General features: G+C 42.4%; 1 long non-coding RNA gene across 2 annotated transcripts in view; it reads right to left on the minus strand.

The window, feature by feature from the left end:
• Positions 1-3,464: 3,464 nt before the first annotated feature.
• LOC146208451 (uncharacterized) overlaps positions 3,465-13,758 on the minus strand; it is a 138,407-nt gene continuing 128,113 nt past the window's right edge. For both annotated transcript variants that reach the window (XR_014704989.1, XR_014704988.1), the window contains one exon: positions 3,465-3,521. This is a non-coding gene — a long non-coding RNA (uncharacterized LOC146208451). The remainder of the gene's footprint in view (positions 3,522-13,758) is intronic.

Here is a 13,758-nt window from a genome sequence, read left to right on the forward strand (position 1 = left end):
GTCTACTTCTTGATTTCGCAATGCCTGCATCACCGCCGAGGTTTCAACTGAGTCAAATGCTTTTTCGTAATCAATGAATGCTATGAATAAGGGCTGGTTAAATTCCGAGAATTTTTCTATCACCTGATTGATGGCATGGATATGATTGATAGTAGAGTACCGTTTCCGAAAACCTGCTCGATCCTTTGCTTGATTGCAGTCTAAGGTTGTCCTGTTTCTATTAGCAATTACCTTAGTAAACACCTTATACGTAACAGACAGTAAGCTGATTAGTCTGTAATTTTTAGGGTCCTTAGAGTCCCCTTTCTTTTGAATGAAGATAATGTTTTCCTTCTTCCATGGTTCCGGTACCATCGATGACACCAGGCACTGCGTATATACAGGCTGGCCAGTTTTTCTAGCACGATATCTCCCCCGTCCTTCAGCAAATGTGTAGTTATCTGATCCTCTCCACCTGATTTCCCACTTTTCGTAGTTTCTAATGCTCTCTTGACCTCGTCGTTCGTCACTGGTGGAACGCCTGACTGTTTTTCCCTACCGCCAATCTCGTTATGGTAGTGACTACTTTGGCTACTGCCTTTGATATAACCTTCACTGAACTAAAATTGCATGAGTGATAATCAGTCTTCTTTTCGGTAAACATCATGAAATAAGTTTGGACCTCTAGTAAATAGCTGTGAATAGTTATTAAACCACAGTGCTTTACAGGTTTTTTTTTTTGCGATTTACAGCTCACAATTAAAAATTACAATGCTTAACTTTTAAAGCGATGTAAATATAGGGTGTGCGTTTTACAGTACTGGGAGTACCGGTTTTTCCTACTGAAGGTGAATTTCGAGGTGAATCTTCCTTAGGTGTATGTGGACCTCCACGCCAGATAGTTGGACGCCGCTGCGGGGTAAGTCATACTGAACCTTATAAATGTTGGGCTATTCCAAGCTAAGTTAAATTGCACTGCTGAGTGGTACGCTCCCAAAGCCTTTTTGTGAAGTTTTAATATTACCAGCTTATCCTCAAATGTAGATTGTCGTGAGGCAGCTTACTTCTAATGATATGATTTAAAATTAGCAGTAAACATAGTATTACAAACAGTGCTATCGTGAAGAAAAATAGCGATAATAGTGATAAAAATAGCAATAATATTTGTTTTGTCTTGTAGAACGTGATTTGCCGCATCGGACAAAAGTGTGTCAGTCAAGTAGTGAATTGTATCCGTGCTCCCTGTTCACCAATTTCCAGATGTGAGTACGGTATAATACTTCTGAGTAGGGGAGAAAATTCAGCCTGTATATTTTTTCTTGCTCACGCATACCGGTGTGCTATCCTGGACGTCAATTAATTACGGGAACACAAAAAGTATGGCAAAAACAATGCGACACATTTTTCTTCAGCCTGAATGAATAGATCAAGTCAAAGCAGCACTTATAACTCGGCTAAAGTTGAGGAAACAACATGTTATGCTTCAAAAGAACATATGTGGATTTCACCTGACAAGCATGAACGCACAATTAGACGCACACTTGTACAACCACTACAACAATTCTAATGTAAGCGCGTCGCATCATCCTGCACACTTTGGACTAAATTTGCAGGAACCGCATGCGTCATACACTCAGCTTGACGCGTCATCGAAGAACCACCTCTTAACGGGCTGCTCAGCTACCATGTCCTATGTATTCCTCCATCGAAAAGTGGCCGCCGAATCCCGGCCTCGGCGGCCACTTTTCGATGGAGGCGAAAAGCAAGGCGCCCGTGTGCTGTGCGATGTCAGTGCACGTTAAAGAACCCCAGGTGGTAGAAATTTCCGGAGTCCTCCACTACGGCGTCTCTCATAGCCTGAGTTGCTTTGGAACGTTAAACCCCATAAACCAACCAACCAGCACTCTTCGTTATGCTGGTAGCAGCTTCCGCATGGAGGCTCACCACAAGAGTTGCGGCAATAGCTATATATGAATATGATTAAAGGTACCAAATATTAGGAAATGTCATTTAGCACATATTTTCTATGATTGGCTTAGATGATTGTGAGAAAAAAAAAACACATTCCCAGAAAACTGAACCTTTTCATAGAGAAGAAACAGTGAGTTGATTCAGGAGCGGTAAAAGCATCTGTGTTTCGGGTAAGTAGCTAGGAACATAAGGAGCAATTTCGCTTCATAAGGCATTTGTTACTTGCACGAACCGTGCAGTAGAACGGTTAGCCACTCAACGATCGAGACGGAGAAAGAATTACGCTAGCTCAACATGAGCTTGAGGGCAGAAATAAAATACTGAGATTTTATGAGGCTATAAGAATCACCGAATTTACGTGCAATTCACTCACCCTTTTTAGACACAGAAGGCTGTCGCCTAATAAAAGTGATAAACTCTAGGAGCGTGGGATACGTGAACGGAATCCTTATGTGGCGTTATTATATAAACCGTCGCTCCAGACATTTCCAACGAAATAAAAGTACGATCTGCCTGGTGACACTCAGGAAAGGATACCTATGATGTATTTGGGATATGGAACAATTCCAATTACGTGGTACAAAAAAAAATATCTTCCTAGTTTGAAAGCTTTTGCAAGGAAGCAGAGAGAGAACATGTCGTACTATGGAGCATCCACGTTAACAGTTATAATTGGTAGTGGGCTCGCAACACGACGGCCAGCAGGATTTGAAGCTATTCCGAGATGCGCCAAATGCTCCCTATTTTAGATATGCCAAATATGTATAATATAGTTCACGTAAAAAAGGTACATAGATTCAGGCGCCTCTTTCGCTAATGATAGCGAAATAAAAAGATTGGAAGAGAAGAGAAGGACAGGCCAGCGCTTTAAAGGCGAGTATGCGACACTTTGCTACATTGGCTCAGAAAAAGGAACTGGTGCTATAACGGAGAAGTAGCAAACAATGCGGCGTTGCATAGCATGTGCACTGTGGATGTGAGGCCCTTGTGCAAGGTAACATATATAGACATGGCCTGCATGACGTCTTGAAAACTCACAAAGGTAGCTATCTCGTCTTTCGATTCGACGATGTCTAAGGCAGTATCAGGTAATCTACGTCTCACATTAGAGTGCGGAGCGGATCAGTCCGATTTATGGCATAACTGTAATTTAGTCCTAATTGCAGTGAATGCGCCTGAAGCGTGTCCAGTGCAGAACGGGCCAGTAGAGCTACCTTTAATGTCATTAAGAAGGAACTAGTGGTTCGTGTTTGCAACCTCAGGTTAAACGTGATGCAGCCGTTAACATTCAAGTAGGCTCGTTTAAAGTCAGGATTGTAAGTAATGGTGCCTTAGCTGCAGACGTGTGTTCGAAATATTTGTCGTCAGACTTTACTAAGTAAGCTTTAACACAAACTCCGCCTCCCTACACGTCCGCCCCATGAATATCCTGCGGCCGCTGCATCACGAGAAGTGCAACACAGTACTTTCGCAGCGTCTATTCCCGAAATATAAACGATGCACGAATATATTCACTGCGTGGTGATAGCGTCGCTCCCTCAGAGTGGAGGTTCCGCCCGGTCCTGGTAACACTGAAAGAAAAAATGGAATAAATTGATTATCCCCGACAGAATAAATGATTGTGAAATTTTCCAGCAAACGATTGCTCTCTAATATACTTGCTTGAAAACCAGTGGGCTTACACAAGTTCCCACCTGTAATGATGTTGACTGCACCTACCGTAAAGCCTAGCAATCCCAAACTAGCGCCTTGCTCATTTCGATCTGTAGCTCATCTACAGATTGTGCTTTTCCTTTTTCACGTGAACTTCCTTTTACCCCTTGCAGGCGTGTGGCAGCATACTTCCTGGAAGAGGAGGTGCATTTTATAAAAGATATATAAAGGGCTGTTTTGGACCAGACATATTTCCTTTTTCTGATATCTGTGTGATGATTTTCAGGAAATATCTCTTCCCTTTTCTTGATTCTCGCAGATCAAACGCTGCCTATAATCTAACTGATATCCTTGCTCCTATGTACGCAAATTCTGACTCACTGATGAAAACAAAGAACAAGACTGCTGAAACCGATCCCTTGCATGTCAACGATACGAAGACAGACTCGGAGAGGAACAAAGTGCAACCAGCTTTTAGACTTCATTTAATTAGGTTGATTTTATAGCGCGCAAGGACCAAAACCCTCAAAGCATCATACGGATATTTTAAGGGAGATAGATGTACTAATCTGCGCTCCACTCAAACATCTGAAGGACGACTATAGCAAAGACGTTTTGTCTACCATTTAGAGGCATCATTATAAGAAACATGTGATGTACACGCTTTAATGTCAGTGAAGTGGCAGGGAAAGAACCCCTATCGAGCCGGAAGCTCACGGCATTGTGAAAGCATTATATAAATTAGAATTATAGTAGCTAGAAAATCTAAAGCGTTGATATTTCATGACAGCCATTGATCTGCTTCAGTGTATGATGGTACTTTGTGCTCAGCTGCCAGAAAGCAGCACTGAAATGCAGCCACAACGGCTCCATTTAAACGCAGGCGAAATGCAAATGTTCTGCGGCCTCGTATGGCTTCGACACGTTGAACTCGGTACTGACAACCGACAAGGGCAGGGAAACGTGGTGCTTTGCTACGACACACATGAACAAAAGAGTTATTGCAGCCAAAGAAAACACTAATCAATCAATCTTTTTTTCAGTTTGTACATGCAAACTGGGAATGATGAGAAAAAATGACTCATCACGAGGTTCGCATTAAGCAAGGTGATAAATATTAATAATAACTTACTTACGCAATGAGAGCCAACAGCAACCAAAACACTGACGCATGAAATGCTTTTTTTTCTTATGGTCGTTGAACCTGCCCCCCCACCCGTTTGCATGGTGGTTCTGTGCGCAGAGCCGTTTCACACATTCGTGCCCAATGAACTGGTATCTACACACAATTTGAAGTTTCCAATTTCTCGCATTCGCCTAAACCGCTTTTTAATTTTGATGTCGTTAGTCAGCATGCCTTGTTTCGTTCGTGCCATCAGCTCTGCGATCGCTGCGTATAGTCGGTTACAATTCGATAGCCATTTTTAGTATCTCCAATATCTGTAGCTGCTGCAATGGTGTTCATGGCTCACAATATGACAAGCAACTCAGCGTAGAGAAATGAGCCCCAGGCGGGTGGCATATGTGCTATCTGTTGTGCAGGGTGCAGGGTGCCGGTGTACAGACCACATACTGACTGCATCAATTTTAGGTGCAGCAGCAGTGTAGGTATTTATTGTGTTCAGCTGTCTATTAAAAGCTTGTCTCTTCTAAATTGAGACTCTCAGGACAACCAATAGGTAATAGTGACTCGCGCAACGAACTAGAGTTCTTGACCTACTTTCGAACTCGAACCCACGACCTCTACTGGGACCTGAACGCACCACCTTTCCTCCTCCTCCTCCTCCTCCTCCTCCTCCTCCGCATCATCATCATCAGCAGCAGCAGCAGCAGCATCCTGACTATATACACTGCAAGGCGAAGACCTCTCCCATATTCCTCTAATTAACCCCGTCTTGTGCTAGCTGCATCCACTCGCGATCTGCAAACGTCTTCACCTCATCCGCTCACATAACTTTCTGCCGCCCCCTGTTGAGCTTCCTCTTCCTTGGTATCCAGTTTATCCTAAGCGACCATCAGTTATCTATCCTCTCTTCGCGCTACATGTCCTACCCATGCCCATTTCTTCTTCTTAATTTCCACTAGAATATCTGTAACTTGAGATTTCTCTGACCCACTCTGCACGCTTCCTATCTCTTAATGTTACCCCTACCATTTTTCGTTCCATAGTCCTCTGGGTTGTCCTCAAATTAAGTAGAACCTTCTTGGTTAGCCTCCACGTTTCAGCCCCTAGGTGAGTACAGGTAAGATGCAACTTTGTATACTTTCCTCTTGAGCGATACCGGTAAGCTGCTAGTCATAATCTGCGAATGCTTGCCAAATGCGATCAATCCCAATCTTATTCTTCTTGTTATTTGCTTTTCATGGTCCGGATCTGCGGTTACTACCTGTCCTAAGTAGACATATTCGCCTACTACTTCCAGTACTTCGCTACCTAATGTAAACTGCTGTTCCTTCCCGAGGCTGTTGAACATTACCTTAGTCTTCTGCATATTGATTCTGCATATTCGTAGGAATAAAACCGACGAAATGTCCGGACAGATGCAAGGTGACAACACAGGGCGGTACCTTGACTGCTTATTCTCCATGTTGAATGTTATCTCCTTACCTCTGTCCTGTCGTTTCTGCGGTTCTTTATGATGTGACAGCCACTGGCCTACAACCATGCTCCTTTAATAAATAATGATATGGTCACGGCATATAGAAATGCAAAAGAAGACCTCCACATCAATCTAAACACTTTGGTACCAAAACAATATAAAAAGTACTTATCTCGAAATATTATTTCCGACAGGAGTGGTGTATGGGGTTCACGGACATGCGCAGTGACTGAGGTGGTTTCTCTTAGCAGCATCTATGTTCTGATTCAGCAGCGATTACCTTTTTAGAGGCCTTCCTAATATTGTGAATGCGACAGGTGACAAGAGAGTTTTTCAGCGTTCCTCGGTAGTGTAGCTTTTCTCTAAATAGTTTGCATTACATCCAGAGCAACTGTTTTATATATTATGAAAGAAGGCCAGGTCCAGACGGCAAGGTCGTGAAGGCAAGGTAAGGTATGCCGTGTCAGCGTTTAATCTGATGGAGAAAAACCCAAGCGCGCGCCGGAGCTGGCGCCGCGGGACGATGATGATGGTATGTACAAGAGGAACAAGAAGATCATGGTATGTACAAATGAAAGAAGATCCATGGAGGGCTCACAATATTTACTTCAATTCCTCGAGTGTTAATTTCCCTTTTTGATAAGATAATTTTGCGCACTTGCTAACCATAAAAATGTTGCAGTGTGCAACAATAAGTAATTCGCATATCAAGTTGCCTTGATTGTGTGCAGATGTCGATATGTGAGTTCCTTCAGCGTGTGTAAAAAAAATCGACAACAATATGCTTATTTCCCAGTGAATCCTAGGACTTCTTAGCCTTCTCTCTTCCTATTCAATTTGATGACATTGCAATTATTAAATAAAGTTACACTTAGTTAAGCGTACGCAGAGGGAAAAAGAGCTCAGTAGTGGCAGCAGGGGCTACGGAATGTTATGGTTTATAATGTAGCCCAGAAATATTCGAAGCCATTATTATTGTTGGACTATCCTTAACAGACAATGGTAGCGGACGCTGATAGTTTAACTTCTTTCTCGCCACATGCGGGGGGGGGGGGGTGTATAGTCCTCTAAAAAAGCGACGCGTTAAAGGCTGCGACCATGTTTTATTTGATCCATCGGCGCGATTACTCCCCGGCAGGAAATGCACGCACGGTATATCCAGTCTCAGATTTGTGGTATGTTCACGCTATAGAGATTTCCGAGAAGCTGAATAAAAGAGCGTGCTCTACGAAGGTGTAAGAACATGTTTACTTATCGCAGGAAGATCGTATGGGGGGACTCTGGGTTAGTAGTCATTTGCCCGAAGCGTAAGGTACTCGAAAATAAAAGCTCTGCGGTCCACTTTACGGAGCAGGTATTGGCGTACTGTTGTGGAGACAAATGAAATGAAGAACTTCACAGTCGTCCTAGCAGTGCTCCAGTTCATAGGTGATGTGTGTGATAATATGCAGCATTGGGCACTCTGTAGTGAGCAGTAGGTGCTTTTTTTAAGGAAAGAGATTTTGATCGCCGCTGAAATATCAATTGTTTTGTCTAGAACAATGTACACAAATGAGCTAAGAAAATTTTGGGATTTATTATAACGAGCCTGATTCTTGGGTGATTCTACAATATTAAATATTTTCAAGATGTAATAGCAGCCATAAAAATTAGGAAACCGACAGCTGTATGAATTCGCTCAATTTGTAATGAAATGCTACCACTCACATATTAACACTCATTCTGGGTAATATGAATATAAGGTTTGTAAAGCAGACCCGAATGAATGTTTTGTTATTTTACTCAAGTGTAGCGTGAACGCGAAGCTGAACCAAAACGACCGGAATAGAGAATATTCTGCTTTAAAATACTGTGCCTAGTTTGCCGAGGAAGGCGTGATAGTAAGACGACATGTTTTTTGCAAGAATTCCTTCAGAAGCTATGTCTTCCCCTCATGGCCACCAAATTCTGGCTGGTACATTACGCTATCCGCCCCGACTATGCGATTAAATAAAAGATAAAGAACATAATCCGAACACATCGGTTATGTACTTGTGCCCTGCAGCCACGCATCTGTCAGCCACCAGCGTTTTACGCACCAGGTTATCTGTAGATGGCCGCATGGGATGTCGGCATACTTCTGCTTACACAAATAAATTAATCTCTAGAAATTTCCATAAATGTTACTTAAATGAGTTCATCGTGAATTACGCGAACTATATTGGATTTTTTGGGGGGCAGTACGGCACACGCTCTCCGAAATGCATGCTTGCGAATAAGAGATTTTGCATCGGCGGCTTGTAGCGCTCTGCGAATATGTTAGATGGCACTGCAGCAGGTGACATAAGCAAATAATACAAAGCTGATAATGTGGACGATAAAGAGGAAAAATAAAGAATGCCGCTTATCATTGCAGTTTTAGTAAGCATTCTTTATGTATTTTATAGGTTGCTAAGTTGCTTTTATTTTTTCCCACGGTTTAGGAAAACGGCCAATACAAAATACGCGTAATCCTCGGAATACAAATTTTGCGGCACGCAGCAGCGCCACGTTAAAACAGAAGGAAAATGCAAAGGCTTTTAGGCTGGTACCTACTGGGTTAGTATCAACTCCATGCACAGAAAAGGCGTGATAGAAAGAGAGTTGGAAGTCGCGCTTCGCGCCTATAGGCGAAGTGCCGATGACAGCTAAAGTCATACAAGAGTACTGCGTTTTCTGCCGATAGCATTATGCCCACTTCGACGGTGAAGTGAGGTCGATTATACAAAAGAGTCTTGAGAGGAGAAAATCAGCTCACATAAGCGGGCAAAGTAGCCGCGAGACGTACGCGTAAAAGCCGGGTTAAATATCCCCTTCGCATGCACCAGAGGAGGAAGCTGAAGTGACATGCTACATACTAATCACTGCAGCATCATATAGAGCTTTATGTTCCCAATAACCTTCGACACTTGATGAAGGAGAACGCTTGGCTGCTGGGCCAGGTTTTACCTGCCGCTGATGTTGATCATATTGTTACGAGGGAATATCCACAGTCCGATAGCTGTCCTCACAACTAACGTTGACGACAGTGGAGAACTCGCCACCCTCAGCGTCGTCGTGTTCTGGGAGTCTCGCACTTCATCCTCTGCTCATATAATATTGTGCTCGTTTACTGACAAAATTTATTTTCAGCGCTTGTCCCATGCATATGTGTGACACCAAAGCTTGTGGCAGCATGCATGCATGCATGCCTGCGATGTAGTACTCAAGGCATAGCAGGCTATTCACCACCAAAATGTTTCCCAAATTCTACAGTACGAAGCTTTCCATGTCGCCTCCTCGGTTTCGTAGCGTTTGCAATCATGTAAAAACAGACACCCAATATTATTCCATCCTCGTCGAGCACCATAAGAACAAACTGTAATATCGTGGCCCCATTAGCGGCCATGGGCATTTATAGCCGACACATATCTACATCTCTCCGTGTAAATCAATAATGCACAAGAAAATGCTCAGTACCATGGCCAGGAATTCTACTAAGCATTGTTAGAATAACCAACGAGGCTTAAAACATATGGATGAAAGTGCCATTCGCAGGGACAAATACCGAAGCGCGAACGTACCTTTGAGCATGCGGTGTAGCGAATACTGGTACGGGACGTAGGTGTGGCGTAAGTACTCCATATTTTTGATATGACGAGCAAAGCGTTAGCTTCTCAAAAAAAAAAAAAAGAGGGGTTGTAGTTCCAGAGTACGCTACATGCTTGCGAGTTTGAATGGATCAACTTTCGACGTGTTACCAATGTCCTCATTCTGAAATGTTTCAAGTCTAGGAAGTTTATGAACATCATTTACTCATGTCAAGTAAAAAAGGAGCTGCTTCGCACGAGTCATTGAGGTTAAAGACCAAGTTTACTGGAAACTTAGTCTTTAATGTAAGCTGTTTGGTAAACTTTTAAGTATTCTTTAGAGTTACAACAGCAGAGGAAGTCGAAAGCCAGTACACGAGAGACGAGGCACACACGAGCTTCGTTTTCCGTTTTGCAATGCCACCCACTAGACAGTATTACTTCATTTTCAGGACAGAGGACAGCTTGGTGAACTTTCATGTCTGTTTATTTTTTCGTCTATCTATTCGTTTCATTTCCATCACGGTATAACGCTTGTATTCAGACAAGCAACATTATCACAAATATCGCCTCCAAACCAAAATGCACCGAAATAGACGGCTGATAGCATATAGTACAAACTGTTTCCGGGCTCGCATTATGAAACCGCTTTGTATTGTATTTCACAGACAATTTTGCCGCCTTCGACAACATTTTGTTGAGAGTTCAATTCGATGTGGAGAATCACACATCCTCGAAAGGTTTGGCGGTGTGTGTTGGGTTTAAAATCCAAAGTGACTCAGGCTATGAAAGACGCCGTAATGGGGGACTCCGGAAATTTCGACCACCTGGGGTTCTTTAACGTGCACTGACATCGCACTGCACACGTGCGCCTTGCTTTTCGCCTCCATCGAAAAACAGCCGCCGAGGCCGGGATCCGATCTCACTTCCTTGGGAACAGTAGTCGAGCACCTTAACAACTGCACCACGCCGGCGGGGTTAGAAAGGTTTCAATGTAAGTTCTTTGTCGTTTTTCTAGCGGTAGAAGCTGGTGCAGTATTTTAGAGCACAACAAGATATTACCTTGAAATGAACTTGCGTATCGCTCGCTTTCTGGTCCTCAAGATACTTTCTGAAAAGCTGTTAAACATAGCTTGAAGGAAATACAATACGAGCTAGCAACCATGACACACTTGTAATTCTGAACAGGAGAGGTAATCAGGGCAGCTGAAAAACAATTTTTCGAAGTTGATTCCACCAGCGCCCAGTAAAAGTTTTGCCCGTTCAACTTAGTTCAAATCACTTAAAACTGCTGGTTTTATCTTACAATGATGGAGTTACTCAAACATCCCAATTGCAATGGTATGTGGGCTGACCGGGACTGCTGAGATACTTTTATATGCATTCATTCTTATAGCATTATGCTTACACCATTTGCTATGAGCACCGATGCATTAAAAATTGATTAAGACGCCCTTACTGCAACGTTCAGAAAAATTAGCGGAGGAAAAAAAAAACAATGGTCTGCCATTAAACTTTTCTTTAAAAAGAACTGCATCTAATTTATGTCTTATGCACTTTCGCGTGTGTCAGAAATAAATATTATATAAGTGCTATTGCGCTTAAGGCAGCATTCCTCGCGAGTACACAATATTTGTCTGACTCCAGTGCAGAAATAACTGCGAACTATGAAAAGTAGGTTAAGATAGAGCTATAGAATATGTGCCTTTGCAACACTATTCGCTAGTTTATGCTGCATGATGAGCAGCTAAAGATTCTGCATGGGTGTTTAATCCGCTTATCGTTGCCTGTTTCATTTTGGCCTGGCTGCGTGTTGTACCAAAAGATAGCACGTCTGGGTCCAAGGGAATACTTCCTATAACTGCATGAAGCAGGGCGGAAAAATGCAGGCGGATCTAACTGGATTGAGGCCATGCCCTCTGATTTGCGCTTCTGGAGACGTCCGGCGTCAATGTAGCGCTTGTCCCATGTCCTTAATGTGTATTGTGCTTTTATGGGGTATGTGTCGACTTCGTTCTTAACGCTCCTTCATTATGGGGTGCTCACACACTAAGGTAAACGTTTTTTGGCAACAGGATTATTTTTTACTATATGCCATTACATATATCAGGTTCCTGTAGTCTCAAAATGAAGCAAAACGTTTCACGCTAATAACATTCCTAGGAAAATTCACATGCGTACAATATATTATCGACGCATCTAAATCGTCTACGCGGAACGAAAAAATGAATACCAAAAAAATCATTCTTGAGTGCTGAAGGTCAGATAAGAATTACTCCATTGTGCTGTTGCTGAAATTGTCGGCTAGAAGTACGATGAACGTTTTTCCCCCTAATTATTATTCTAAATATATCCTCATCCATACGAAGCTATTAGGCTTTTGGATTAATGTTGCCGAGCATCTACGAAATTGTTGCCTTTTTGCATAGGATGTAGGCAGAATTTTCGACCCATATCTAAGACTGATTTTTGGATGTTTTAAATTGCAGACATAAAAGCGTTGCGATCGGAGATTCCTTTCAAGTCTGTGTCCTTGGACGACTTGCTGTTGGGAGTATGTAGGCTATGTACTTAAAACTGCTGGTAATTTTGTAAAAACATACCTAAATATTTCACTATATTGATTCCATTTGATGCAAAGAATCGGTATTAAACAGCAATTAAACAATAATTTCAAAGCTATCTTGTTTTCTTCAACGAGAAAAAAAATATGCTTGATTGCAGTTTTAATCTGCAACTTCAGCGCTTACATCGTGCTGCGAAGGAGCGTTTGCTGATTACGTAAAATTAGACCACTTGAAAATGAGGAACGAGACATTAATTGTCGCAGCAGTCATTCTTGCAGGAAGTAAACAACCATGGTGATCAGAATACTAAGAAAAACTCTCTGTAATTGATTTGGCTATCCTGGCTTTTAGTCTGTGACATTATTTCTAAAGTGCATGACAATTGGGCATATGTAAATATCGGGACAAATGTAGGCAGTGGGCCAAAGAAACCGGTATGGTCGCCTGTTTTCTAGAATACATACTCTTCAGCGATGTTTCCTGGACGTTTGCCAGTTCCGCGTTCTGTTTTGATGCCATATATTATGCTCTGAAGTTATATACTCCAAATAGACAGGCGAAGGTTTCCCAATAGATTATGGAAAGCAACGCTGAAACTAAAGTGCTGGAAACCTGATAATTTGTTTTTAAATTATTCAAGGCATATCTACATTATTACTTGACGCTATGTGAACCAAACTTCAAAATCATAACTGAATGCCACTTGTTTGCACGCACCGTACTTTTATGTTCGCGAAAACAATAAAGCATTTTGCTTTATTGTTTTCGCGAACATAAAAGTTTTCGCGAACATATATCACATTTTGTGATATAAAAAAAAACGAGCTGAACACCATATTACAAGTTACTTCTTTTCGCAGTCAGCGCGGGGAGCGCACTTCATATGCATCCGACTTGTAGCGATATAGTTGGATATATGCAGTGGGAGGCAAAAAGTCTACGACGATACCATAGTGCACTCTCTGCCGCTTAAGCCTTGCCAGCATGGAGACTTTATACTCCGGAAATAAGTCCTGCTAGTAAAACAAACGCCGCCATGCCGCCGTACCTGTAGCATTACAGGCACTAGAACTGGGCGCGATAAACGGTCGTGGTGAAACAACTTCTATGGTACGGCCGAATGCGTTTTATACGCAGAACGTACACAGAACGTATACGCAGTCAAAAAGGCTCCATGCAGCCCACGCCTAAGGTGGGTCGGTGAGCTGGGAACCATGGCGTTTTCTCATTGCATAAGCGGCCCACGGGCGCATCATTCAGTTGTTCCCTAAATGTAGCAGTAAAAATACACTTTAGAACGACGTATGACAAATATATTCACAAGATGACGAGGTAGAAGAGTAATTATTGTGTCATTGATGTCATTTTTTTTATGACTGCAATATAGAGAGCATTGGAAAC

The sequence above is a fragment of the Amblyomma maculatum genome, chromosome 1 (genome assembly GCF_055883805.1).
Source record: "Amblyomma maculatum isolate TAMU_Amacu chromosome 1, ASM5588380v1, whole genome shotgun sequence".
Classification (NCBI taxonomy): domain Eukaryota; kingdom Metazoa; phylum Arthropoda; class Arachnida; order Ixodida; family Ixodidae; genus Amblyomma; species Amblyomma maculatum.